At 42.6% G+C, this 13,611-nt stretch overlaps 1 long non-coding RNA gene across 2 annotated transcripts in view; it reads left to right on the top strand.

Moving 5' to 3' along the window:
* LOC148145962 (uncharacterized) overlaps positions 1-13,611 on the top strand; it is a 125,061-nt gene that overhangs the window by 65,307 nt on the left and 46,143 nt on the right. The window contains exons 3-4 of one of the 2 annotated variants that reach the window (XR_015761000.1): positions 11,694-11,837; positions 12,989-13,280. This is a non-coding gene — a long non-coding RNA (uncharacterized LOC148145962). Of the gene's footprint in view, positions 1-11,693; positions 11,838-12,988; positions 13,281-13,611 lie in introns of those variants that run through there. The other variant, XR_015761001.1, reaches the window with a different exon arrangement.

Raw genomic sequence — 13,611 nt, 5'->3', positions numbered from 1 at the left:
TAATATTAGAAGGTTGCTGAATATGGTCCAAGTTTGTCAGCACGATTGATTCAGGGTTTGGTGATTTCCTTGGATGCAGAGAAAGCATTTGACCGGGTGGAATGGCTGTATCTTTTTTATGTCTTAGAACTGTTTGGGTTGGGGGGGGTGGTCCTTGCTAGGTGGGTGGATGTTTTATATCGCCACCCTCTGGCCATGGTCATCACCAATGGGGTGAAGTCTGCGAATTTTAGGATTGTAGGGGTAGTCGGCAAGGCTGCCCCCTCTCACCATTGTTGTTTACGTTGGTGATAGAGCCGCTGGCAGAGGCCATTCGTCAGAACGTCCACATAATCGCTCCAGAAGTGGGATCGAGGGCACTCAAGGTTCTGCTGTATGTGGATGATGTCCTTCTGTTTTTATCAAACCCGATGACCTCCGTACCCCATTTGATACAATGTATCAATTCATTTGGGGCTATTTCAGGATATAAGATTAACTTTGCAAAATCAGAGGTTATGCCTTTAGGGAACCTTAAGGATGTGCCAGAAATTGAAGGTGGCCCTAAGTTCCCTTTTAAGTGGTCACGGGCAGGGTTCCGGTACTTAGGCATTTTTATTACCCCCAAGTTTGATCTGTTATTTCGGACTAACTTTGCTCACTTGCTCGACAATATTAGGCGAGATCTCCAGAGATGGGAGGCTCTTCCAATTTCATGGCTGGGCCGAATATCTCTCATTAAGATGAATGTTCTTCCTCGTTTGCTTTATCCCACGCATATGCTCCCTATAATGTTTCCCAGGTCAATGCTGTGGAAGCTTATGGGGTGGTTTCGTTCCTTTGTCTGGCATTGTGGGCAGCCCCTCATCAAACTCACTAAATTGCAGTTGCCTCAAGGAAGGGGAGGAGTTGATTTCCCAGACATCAGGAGGTATAATTTGAGTTCCCTGCTGTCCCTTGTGATTGTGTCGGTAATGATCCGAACTCAATATGGCTGGATATTGAGGCCTCCCAGGCAAAGTGCCCTCTTATTAACCTGTTGTTCATGGATAAGATGAGGACAGTTATGGACGACTGCTGCAACCCCACTGGCATTAGTACAGTCAAGGCATGGAGGGCGATGCGTCAGAGTGAGGGTTGTTTATCCATGACTTCACCACTTACACCTATAGTTGGCATGCCAGGGTTCCAACCAGGGATGATGGACTCAGGTTTCAAGCTATGAGCAGCGAGAGGAGTTTCTAGGTTGGGAGACTTGTTTGAGGGGGAGGTTATGAAGTCTTTTGAGCAACTGAGCCGCAAATCCGTTTTTTTCAGGTTAGGGATTTCATCCAGAAGAAGACTACGCTTCTCACGAAGCCCTATAAGCCTGACACCGAGAGGTTATTGCTACGTTCCACAAGCACCCTTTTGGTTCGTGCCCTCTATCGCCTGCTGGGTGGCAGGGCCTGGCAGGATATTAACCGGCTATGTGAGGTCTGGGAGCAAGAGCTAGGAGTGGAGATCTCATCTGAAACATTGGAGAACATATGGGAGAATACTCAAAAGATCTCAATCTGTAATAGGACATGCACTACGCAGTTCTGCACAGGGCTCATCTGGAACCAGACTGACTGGCAAAGTTTAAAAAAGGAGCATCTTCAGTGTGCCCCAAATTTAAAATAAGTGTAGGTACTATTACCCATTGCTTCTGGAAATGCCACAGGCTCCGTGTTTATTGGAGCACTGTGGCGGGAGAGATAGGGAGGGTATTGAGGACTGAAGTCAAAGTAGACCCGATATCTCTCCTCTTAGGTCTACCGAATTTACCATCTTTGGACAGGCATGGAATAAAAACTACTTAATATTCTTGCATACTGTGCACGGAAGAATATTCTGATGAACTGGGCGTCTGAGAACCTGCCGGGCTTGCTGGGATGGCAGAAATTAATTATGGAGCACATTCCCTTGGACCTTTTTACACACGTGGTGCACCACAAAGACAGACAATTTTTATAAGATATGGGAGCCCTACTTGAGTTATTTGGATATAGATTTGTCAGTTGTCTTAACTAGGGCATTTGTTTAACCAGGATGGTTAGATTTGTTAAGCCCTGGGCACTGGAGGGGGTCTCCTGAGTTAATATGGATATATATATATATATACAATGCTCCCGTTCCTCTGTTTGGGAGCGTTGTGCCGAGCATAGCTGTTCTGTATTTTGTGTTTTTTATTTTTTTTTTTGCTTTTCTTTCTTTTTTTGGTGTTGCTTTGCACAGTGTTAGGTTTTGTATTATAGGGTAGGTTAGTAGTTGGTAGACAGTAGTTATGTTGTAATTTGTGGGTTTTTTTTGTTTTTATTATACTGATATTTGTTATTGATTGTATTTTTCAAGACTCATATATGTTTGTAAATTTAAAAAAAACTTGCAAATAAATATATTTACAAAATAAATTCACATCTTCCATGACCGATGGACTGTAGTAGCAATGCGGACTAAATGTAAACTGTCTTGTCAAACTTGGGATGTGTAAAATCTGTGGCCACACCTCCCCCTTACCTCCGTCCAAGGCCCCAAAGGATTCTTCCACATCCAATAGAAATTTACCTGTACTTCCATAAATATCATCTACTGTGTCCGTTGCACCTGCTGTGGTCTCGTCTACATCAGGGAGACAGGACGCCAACATGCGGATCGTTTCAGAGATCATCTCTGGAACACCCGTACCAACCAGCCCCAACGCCCCGTGGCTGAACACTTTAGCACCCCTCTCCCTTCCACTCCACCAAGGTCATGCAGGTCCTGGGCCTCCTCCACTGCCAAACCCTTACTACCTGACGCCTGGAGGAAGAACGCCTCATATTCAGCCTTGGAGCCCTGCAACCACATGGGATTAATGTGGATTTCACCAGTTTCCTCATTTCCCTTTCCCATTTTATCCAAGTCCCAAGCCTCCAACTCAGCACCGCCCTCTTGACCTGTCCATCATCTTCCCTATCTATCCGTTCCACCCTCCTCTCTGACCTATCACCTTTTCCCCTACCTTCATCTACCTATTGCATTCTCAGCTATCTTCCCCCCAGCCCCACCCCCCATCCCATTTATCTCTCAGCCCACCCTGGCCTACAAACGTCATTCCTGACGAATGGCATATGCCCAAAACATCAATTCTCCTGCTCCTCGGATGCTGCCTGATCTGCTGTGCATTTCCAGCACCACACTCGCAATTCCCTTTGACAGGGGGAAAACTCAAGACCTCTAATATGTAATAAGGACAAATGCAGCAGATGCATGGGAACACCGCCATCTCTGTCTTCCTCCGTGCTAACTTGAAACTATACTATTATTCTGTCACTACTGCTGATTAAAAATCTTGAATGTTCTTTCCGAACAGCACTCTGGGTGTACTTATGCGACATCAACTGCAGCAGATGACGACCATGGTTCATCATTACCTGCTCAAGGGCTTTTGGGAATGGGCAATAATTTCTCGTCTAGGCAGTGACACGCACGTATGTATGTACAAACAATGTGGGCACTCAGCCCTTTAAGCATGGTCAATGCAATCATGATCTGATATTAACCTCGACTGTACATTCAGCATATTCTTGATAATCTTTCTTCTCTTTGATAATAAGAATATTTCCCCCTCTGCCTTAAATAAAACTCAAAAATAAAACTTGAAGATTCTGCATCCCCTGTCTGTTGTGCAAAGAAATTCCAAAGACTCACAAACCTCTGCGAAAAAGATTCTTTCCTCCTCTCTGTTTTAAGTGGATATTAATTTTGAATTATGACCACTATTCTAGATACTCCCACAAGAAGAAACATCCTGTCAATATCCACCTGGTCAAGTCCCCTCAGGATCTTGCATGTTTCAATTAAATCATCTCCGATTCTTCTAAACTCCGGAGGATACAGGCCTAGCCTGTCTAGCCTTTTCTCATAAAGCAAACTGCTCATTCCAGGTATCAGTCAAGTAAACCTTCTCTGAACTGCTTCCAATTGCATTAACATCCCTCTGCAAGTACAGTGACCAGTACTATACACAGTACTCCAGATGCAATCTCACCAATCCCTGTATAATTGAAGCATGACCTCCCTCCTCTTGCATTCAATTCCCCTTGAAATAAAACATAATATTTGATTAACTTTCCCTCATCTCATGAAGGAATGAAAAAAAGACTCCTGCCCAGTGTTTGACAGTATTGCCCTAATGAGTCCAGCTTCATACCAAATTTGAGTCTAATGAGAATCATTTCAATATTATATCAGTTATAATCAAATCTAAAACATTACTGAATATGTTGGCAATAAAATCACATGTAGTGGATTTGGCCCAGCACTAAACTCATCAAAGTGCTAAACCCTTTAATATTGTGCATGAAATATAGTTGAAAAGTTGCTAAAGATTTCAAAAATTTAGATGACTACACAAAGGGCTGTAATTATGGATTACAATGTCACAGTTCTCCCTTTGAAAAGGAAGGGTACAATTTTAGCTTATTTAAAAGATTAAATGTTATTAGTCTAGGGTTTTTGATACAACTATCAGATCTGTAAAGCGGTTTACTATAAATACATTAGAATTTGCTTTCTAAATGCACTGTGAGATCACACAGTTGGATTCCTGTGTTGTAAAAGTAGCATATCATTAGTGAGTAATGCACACTTTTTGGTTAAGGTAGTGGTGTTGAATTAGAAGTTAAAACTACAAGGTATGGTTGCACATGTTTAGTAAACACAAAAGAAAAGCAATAACAGCCTACAAATATGAGAATATACAATTCCCACAGTGAGGCGGAGTATTCAAATTTGAAGCACAAATTGAAATCTGAAGTTGACAATTTAGATTGCTTCAGATTTCTTCTTTGAATTGTCTTGTGTATATATCTTATCAGACAGCATCAATCTAGAATGTAAATACCTCTTGTGTCAATGCTGCTCAATTATTGACCATCAAAATCCACATTTCAAGGGAGGGAAACTCAACAAAGTCATTTGTTTGTTTTCCAAAAATTATAATGAATCATGTGTGGAGTGGGACATGATACAAGCTAACAAGTTATGGCAAAGCCATTAAAGTTTGAACATGGCTCTGCCAACTTAGGCTGGAAATGGGGCAGAAAGATACCATTTGTCAAGGACCTCGATTCTGTCAAGATATACCCCTTCAAGTTTAACTTAGCGATTACGAACATATCAGAATCCAGAAATGGCCGCAGACAACTGAGATATCCCAGTATAAAATTTGGTAAAGTATTATTCTCTTGAGCATTTCACGTGCTAAATCTAATTTGAAATCTACCCAAGGATTCAGAAATAATCAGACTGAAGATTAAATCTTGGATTCCCACATTGTATTCTCCTGCTTTGATATTCCCTCTAGTCACAGCTGCTCATAAAATCAATTTGTTAAGTTCAACTTGGAGCTAAAATCAAGTAGAATATTAAGATTATGGGAAATCTGATGAAGTGTTAAGAGAATACAAAATTAGCCTGCACTCAAAACTGTTGGTGATTGCAATTTGCAGTAATGTCTGTATATAGCCAGACATAATTGATAGGTAATGATTGTATATAGAGCTTAACAAACTTCCTGTTACTTGGTTTGTAATGACAGTTTATGATTATCAAGAGATGAGTAGCGTGGGTTGGAATTGCATGGGGCAACACCCTACCCCACAGATACAGTCGCAATGCTCTGGCCTTATCCTTAACCTTATACCTTACTTATTGGAGTAAACATTCTGATTCCAAAGGGCAGTTTCCAAATCATCTGTGCTCTCCAGTCACTGTAATTTCCCTCTGCCCAAAGATAGGTCCATGGCAATAATTTACTGAACCATGGCAAACTGCCACCACCACTGTATAGGTTGCAGAGGCAGGGCTCAAGTCCACACCAGCCAGAACAGGGATGGAACACTTTGCTATTGGCATTAACATTATCCAAAGTCTAGTCATTTAGCCAACTGAGGTAGCCAGACCTCTCACTGTATTTAGTTACTTTATAAATTTACAGCTCAGGATTTCGAAGCTCTGTTTTTTGTGGCCAATACAAAACATTTCGGGTCTTTTTCAATTTTTATTTTTAGCATCAAAGATCAGGGCAACAGTTTGAGGTCCAGAAAGTCAGATTGATTTGGAGATCAAATCTACAACTGAAGATTTGACAGATAACTAAGCTCAACGTGAAGGCAATCCCACTTTCATTTGATTTGCTCTCACCTTCCTTTACCTCATTACGCATCATGTTCCAGCTGACATAGCTCAGTCATGGAGAGAGCACTACCCATTCAAAGACCCATTCCTGAGCACCATGATACTTACCAATTGTATGTGGTAGTGACCCCATGCACTGTGGTCCAGGAATAAGCCAGTGTACTTTTCTCATAATTGTATAGCAATGGAAGTTAGCAGATTAACTGTTACTCTGAAACTACATCCTGATATTTGAACACAAGGAGCCGAAAAGGATATTTCAATAACGGCGCATCAGATTTTGAAAGGCATGTGACCACTTTATTGTCACTTCCAGATGTGATAGTTTAAAACTGGCTAAATAATTAAAACTAACATTGATTCAATGAGACACAAAGATGAAAATAAAGAGCATATACACACATACACATACACACACAATATGCCTTCATATACCAACACTACAAGTTTGCGAATCAAAACACGTTTTCCAACAGATTCCCGATTTGTCAATGTTTCATTAATACTCTAAACTATGGAAAGTAGTATGGGCTGGATTGTTCATACTAACATGTCCAATTGTTTCCTAACAGATCTTTGGTCAGAGGATTGATAATGCCTTCAGAAAACAATACCACATGAAGAAAATACACTTTTTGTGAAAGTGAAAATCTGTATTGCAAAGGCTGGATTTTCTCAGGATCAGAGAGGTCCCATGATTGGGACCACAAGTGGCAAAAAACCTTGCATTGGCAGACATTAAACCCCTGGGGCAGCATTTTGCTGTGGTTGCTACTGGGACCATTATCCTTCTGCATATATATCATGTAAAAAATATATGCTCTTTATTTTCACATTTGTGTCTCGCTGAATCAATGTTAGTTATAATTATTTCGGCAGTTTTAACCTATCACATTTGAATGGTCACATGCCTTTCAAAATCAGAAACACCGTTATTGAAATATCCTTTTTGGCTCCTTGTTTCCAAACAACAGGATGCAGTTTCAGTAGTGGCCATTTCTGTAATTCCAACATGATGGAGAGGGTGTCTCTATGGTAAAGCTGGCCTCAAAGACCAGGCAACTGGTCCTGTCATTTGTGCTACCGGAGTAATATTATAGTGGCAGCAATTCAGCGTGAGGACAGCCAGTAGTCATTGAAGAGCATAAACACAACAACCACATTACTGCATCGCGTAAATTACCACACAGTCATAGTCATAGAGATGTACAGTATGGAAACAGACTCTTTGGTCTAACCCGTCCATGCCGACCAGATATCCCAAACCAATCTGCCAGCACCCAGCCCATATCCCTCCAAACCCTTCCTATTCATATACCCATCCAAATGCTTCTTAAATGTTACAATTGTACCAGCCTCCACCATTTCCTCTGGCAGCTCATTCCATACACGTACCACCCTCTGTGTGAAAAAGTTGCCCCTTCGGTCTCTTTTATATTTTTCCTCTCTCACGCTAAACCTATGCCCTCTAGTTCTGGACTCCCTGACCCCAAGGAAAAGATTTTGTCTATTTACCCTACTCATGCCCCTCATAATTTTGTAAACCTCTATAAGGTCACCCCTCAGCCTCCGACACTCAAGGAAAAACAGCCTTAGCTGGTCAGCCTCTTCCTATAGCTCAAATCCTCCAACCCTGGCAACATCCTTGTAAATCTTTTCGGAACCCTTTCAAGTTTCACAACATCTTTCCGATAGGAAGAAGACCAGAATTGCACACAATATTCCAACAGTGGCCTACCTAATGTCTTGTATAGCCACAACATGACTTCCCAACTAATGTACTCAATACTCTCACCAATAAAGGAAAGCATACCAAACATCTCCTTCACTATTCTATCTACCTGCGATTCCACTTTCAAGGAGCTATGAACTTGCACTCCAAGGTCTCTTTGTTCAGCAATACTCCCTAGGACCTTACCATTAAGTGTATAAGTCCTGCTAAGATTTGCTTTCCCAACATGCAGCACCTCATATTTATCTGAAATAAACTCCATCTGCCACTTCTCAGCCCATTGGCTCATCTGGTCAAGATCCTGTTGTAATCTGAGGTAACCATCTTCGCTGTCCACTACACCTCCAATTTTGGTGTCATCTGCAAACTTACTAACTGTACCTCTTATGCTCGCATCCAAATCATTTATGTAAATGACAAAAAGTAGAGGACCCAGCACAGATACTTGTTGCACTCCACTGGTCACAGGCCTCCAGTCTGAAAAACAACCCTCCACCACCACCCTCTGTCTTCTACCTTTGAGCCAGTTCCCTGTCCCTCAGGATTCCCTCCAACAACTTGCCAACCACCGATGTCACGCTCACTGGTCTATAGTTCCCTGGCTTGTCCTTACCACCCTTCTTAAACAGCAGCACCATGTTAGCCAACCTCCAGTCTTCCAGCACCTCGCCTGTGACTATCGATGATACAAATATCTCAGCAAGAGGCCCAGCAATCACTTCTCTAGCTTCCCACAGAGTTCTAGGGTACACCTGATCAAGTCCTGGGGATTTATCCACCTTTACCCATTTCAAGACATCCAGCACTTCCTCCTCTGTAATATAGACATTTTGCAAGATGTCACCATCTATTTCCCTGCAATCTATATCTTCCATATCCTTTTCCACAGTAAATACTGATGCAAAATATTCATTTAGTATCTCCCCCATTTTCTGCGGCTCCACACAAAGGCCACCTTGCTGATCTTTGAGGGGCCCTATTCTCCAGGTAAAAACAATGACTGCAGATGCTGGAAACCAGATTCTGGATTACTGGTGCTGGAAGAATACAGCAGTTCAGGCAGCATCCGAGGAGCAGTAAAATCGACGTTTCGGGCAAAAGCCCTTCAATCAGGGCCCTATTCTCTCCCTAGTTACCCTTTTGTCATTAGTGTATTTGTAAAAACTCTTTGGATTCACCTTGCTTCTATTTGCCAAAACTATCTCATGTCCCCTTTTTGCCCTCCTGATTTCCCTCTTAAGTATACTCCTACTTCCTTTATACTCTTCTAAGGATTCACTTGATCTATCCTGCCTATACCTTACATGTTGAAAGCAAACTCACAGCATGGTATCAGTGATGACGATCTCTATGATACTCCAATATGTCTATGGTAGATGTTTGGAAAACTAATTGTAGATCAACCAGAGAACAACCTGAACACAGAATTTGAACAGTGGCATTTTCTCACCCCTCAGCAGCATTAATGAATACTGACAGCTACATAGATCTCTCGAGAGGATATTGACAACCAAGAAGTGCAGTCTAATAAAAATGAATTAGCTCTGAATTCTTTCAAGATACAAGAAATCATTAGGTGTGCCTTATTTAAAAAAAAGACTAACATTACACATACCAGCCATAAGTAAAGATCACAGGTGTACACTGAAGCACAGTGAGTATTCTATTTATCTCTCGGGGTGGCACGGTAGCTCAGTGGTTAGCGCTACTACCTCACAGAGCCAGGGACCCGGTTTCAATTCCTGCCTTGGGCAACTGCCTGTGTGGAGTTTGCACATTCTCCCCGTGGCTGTGTGGGTTTCCTCCAGCTGCTCCAGTTTCCTCCCACAATCCAAAGATGTGCAGATTAAGTGAATTGGCCATGCTAGATTGTCTGTAGTAGGTAAAAGATTCTAGATTAGAGTAGTGCTGGAAAAGCACAGCAGTTCAGGCAGCATCCGAGGAGCAGTAAAATCGACGTTTCGGGCAAAAGCTCTTCATCAGGAATACAGGCAGAGAGCCTGAAGGGTGGAGAGATAAGCTAGAGGAGGGTGGGGAGAAAGTAGCATTGAGTACAATAGGTGAGTGGGGGAGGGGATGAAGGTGATAGGTCAGGGGCGGAGGGTGGAGTGGATAGGTGGAAAAGAAGATAGGCAGGTAGGACAAGTCATGGGGACGTGCTAAGCTGGAAGTTTGGAACTGGGGTGAGGTGGGGGAAGGGGAAATGAGGAAACTGTTGAAGTCCACATTGATGCCCTGGGGTTGAAGTGTTCCAAGGCAGAAGATGAAGTGTTCTTCCTCCAGGCGTCTGGTGGTGAGGGAGCAGCGGTGAAGGAGGCCCAGGACCTCCATGTCCTCGGCAGAGTGGGAGGGGGAGTTGAAATGTTGGGCCACAGGGCGGTGTGGTTGATTGGTGCGGGTGTCCCAGAGATGTTCCCTAAAGCGCTCTGCTAGGAGGCGTGCAGTCTCCCCAATGTAGAGGAGACCACATCGGGAGCAACGGATACAATAGATGATATTAGTGGATGTGCAGGTAAAACTTTGATGGGTGTGGAAGGCTCCTTTAGGGCCTTGGATAGAGGTGAGGGAGGAGGTGTGGGCGCAAAGGGCGCAGGTTTTGCAATTCCTGCGGTGGCAGGGGAAGGTGCCAGGATGGGAGGGTGTGTTGTAGGGGGCGTGGACCTGACCAGGTAGTCACGGAGGGAATGGTTTTTGCGAAAGGCGGAAAGGGATGGGGAGGGAAATATATCCCTGGTGGTGGGGTCCGTTTGGAGGTGGCGGAAATGTCGGCGGATGATTTGGTTTATGTAAAGGTTGGTAGGGTGGAAGGTGAGCACCAGGGGCGTTCTGACCTTGTTATGTTTGGAGGGGTGGGGTCTGAGGGCGGAGGTGCAGGATGTGGACGAGATGCGTTGGAGGGCATCTTTAACCACGTGGGAAGGGAAATTGCGGTCTCTAAAGAAGGAGGCCATCTAGTGTGTTCTGTGGTGGAACTGGTCCTCCTGGGAGCAGATAAGGTGGAGGCGGAGGAATTGGGAATACGGGATGGCATTTTTGCAGGAGATAGGGTGGGAAGAGGTGTAATCCAGGTAGCTGTGGGAGTCGGTGGGTTTATAAAAAATGTCGGTGTCAAGTCGGTCGTCATTAATGGAGATGTGTTAGGTGCATTAGTCAGGGGTGAATGTAGGGGAATAGGTCTGGGTAGGTTGCTCTCCAGAGGGTCAGTGTGGACTTGTTGGACTGAAGGGACTGTTTTCACACTGTAGGAATCTAATCTAATCTCCCATTAAAACAAAACAAATAAGAGGCTACTTATCCATCTTTTTAAAAGAGCAGCAGTTAAATGATTTTGAAAGCACAGCTCTAAAGCAGTTCTTGAATAAAATACAGGTTAAAGACACTAAAAAGTGAAACTTTATATTAAGATGTCTTGTCTATGTCGAGACATTATTGACTTGTGCCATTTTCTCTCTCCAAATTGATAATAAAATAATGAATGTGATAACCCAATGTTTAATCATGCAATGCCACCTATTGGATGAAACTTGATATGACAAGCCTACAATTCTTAATGGACCAGCAGCAGGGAAAATAAAAAGAAACAGAAAGAAAGGAAAAAGGAAAACTGAAAGTACACAGAAGCAAAACCAGAAAAACAACAAGAAATTTTTTAACTGCATAATATTTCTAATAAAATAGCAAAGATTTTCAAAAAGAAATTTAAGGAAATACTTAATTATGGACTGGGGCATCCAGTGACACATTTACTGAATTGCAACTATTCAAAAATGTTATGCAGTTTTGTTTTACAGGTCAAGCAAGAGAGGATGCTCAGAAACGAGTACATTGGCTCATTGGCAAAGAGGGGCTTTGCAGAATTAACACATCCAGTCTTTCAGTGGAAAGATCCTGAAAAGATCTTGACTGTGAAGACACATTCAAGGTAAGAATTAACTTCAGGATTAACAAACTTACATTTTAAAGGCAGCAGCCACAAGAATCTATTAACCAGTTTGTTGGAACATGCATCAACAAATTGGGTGAGTTTGACATTTCTGAAGAGAAGCTGTCAGGGAGGCTCATTGAGTTAGTAATTGCTCATGTACCAATTAAAGCTTTTGGTAAGGATCTTATGGGCAAGGAAAAAGGCTACACCATTGACTCATTATTTGAGGATAGTTGCAAGTATGAAGCCACAATGGCAGGTCAACAGCTTGCCAAACAATATGCTTTAGATGCAGTCAACACTATTGCTATGGTCAAGAAAATGCACAAAACCAACAAAATCTGAAACAAGTGTGGTTTGCCACACATATCCAAAAGCTGTCCAGCATTTTTTAAAAGGTGTAAGTCTGTGGCATTAAGGGGATGGATGTGCAGGTAATCTGTCAAAGCCAGTCCCGAGAATAAAACACAGGTGACCAACAAATGGCCCAAAGAGAGTGCAAGTTACAAATACAAATGCAAATACTTTGATACCAGCAAAGATTTCTAGAATATACAACCAGCTCAGATCATGGTGATTATGGTGCTACGTTGAGAAGGAATTGAGGCCAGCTTAGACCAATATATGACACACCAAATATGAATTAAGACAGTGAAGAAGAACACTCTGTCAATGATGATTGTGTAGAGGTGTTGAGTGACAGCATCCAGAAATAAGAACAACTCGTATCTCTCCAGATGGATATATGATCATCAGATAAGGACAAGTTGTCAAACTTCCAAAGTGTACATTGAAGTTTGAACAGTTAATCTTGCAAACTCTGTTTTAGGTGCTTGTATATTTATTGAATTGACAACAGATGCCACATGCAGCCATATATATATGTTTGAGGTAAGTTTCTATGTTTGAGGATGCAATGTTATATCTCACTCTCAGTATACATTTAAGGACCATGCTTATGAGATCATCACTGTTTCCTGGGCAAAGTGACCTGAAGGTATAAAAGGTCTTATATTCCATTTTACCCCAAGATCACTAGAAGCATGACATGGTACTGTAAGTGTGCTCTTCTGTTTTATCCTGTTAGCTTAATATTAGACCTACCACTTAAATGTCTGAGGAGTGTAATGTTTGTGTATAATTCACAGAACCCCTCCAGTGTGGAAGCAGGCCATTTGGTCCATCGAGTCCACACCAACCCTCTGAAGAGCATCCCACCTAGACCCAACCAACGCCCTCCCCATTCCCATAACCTTGCACATTCCTTGGCTAATCCACCCAGCCTACGCATCCCTGAATACTATGGGCATTTTAGCATTCCAATTCACCCTAACTTGCACATCTTTGGATTGTGGGAGGAAACTGGAGCACCCGGAGGAAACCCACGCAGACACAGGGAGAATGTGCAAATTCCACAAAGACAGTTGCCCAAGGCTGGAATCGAACATGGGTCCCTGGCACTGTGAGGCAGCAGTGCTAACCACTGAGCCACCATGCCGCCCATTGTAATGGTTAGTTGTAATAAACATCTGTTGGATTCTTCAACACTATGAAATCCATGTCCAGTTTTCTAATGTTACATGGGAAACAGAAACATTGCTGCATCAGGTAAAATACACTGTAGGAGGCAAAACTCACACATCTAGCCTATGACTCCCAACTCCATAACCAGCGTCCAAGTTGTTTAGTGGCTATATGAACTACAGTTCTTCCTGAACTATGTAGTGGGCCATTGGTACCCAAGGAGGTAATATATGTCTGATGGAATAGG

Source organism: Chiloscyllium plagiosum, unplaced genomic scaffold (assembly GCF_037043375.1).
Source record: "Chiloscyllium plagiosum isolate Xiang-an unplaced genomic scaffold, Cpla_swu_hap1 HiC_scaffold_22, whole genome shotgun sequence".
NCBI classification, from domain to species: domain Eukaryota; kingdom Metazoa; phylum Chordata; class Chondrichthyes; order Orectolobiformes; family Hemiscylliidae; genus Chiloscyllium; species Chiloscyllium plagiosum.
Note: the sequence above shows the minus strand (reverse complement) of the source record. Positions and strands in the feature narration are given on the sequence as shown.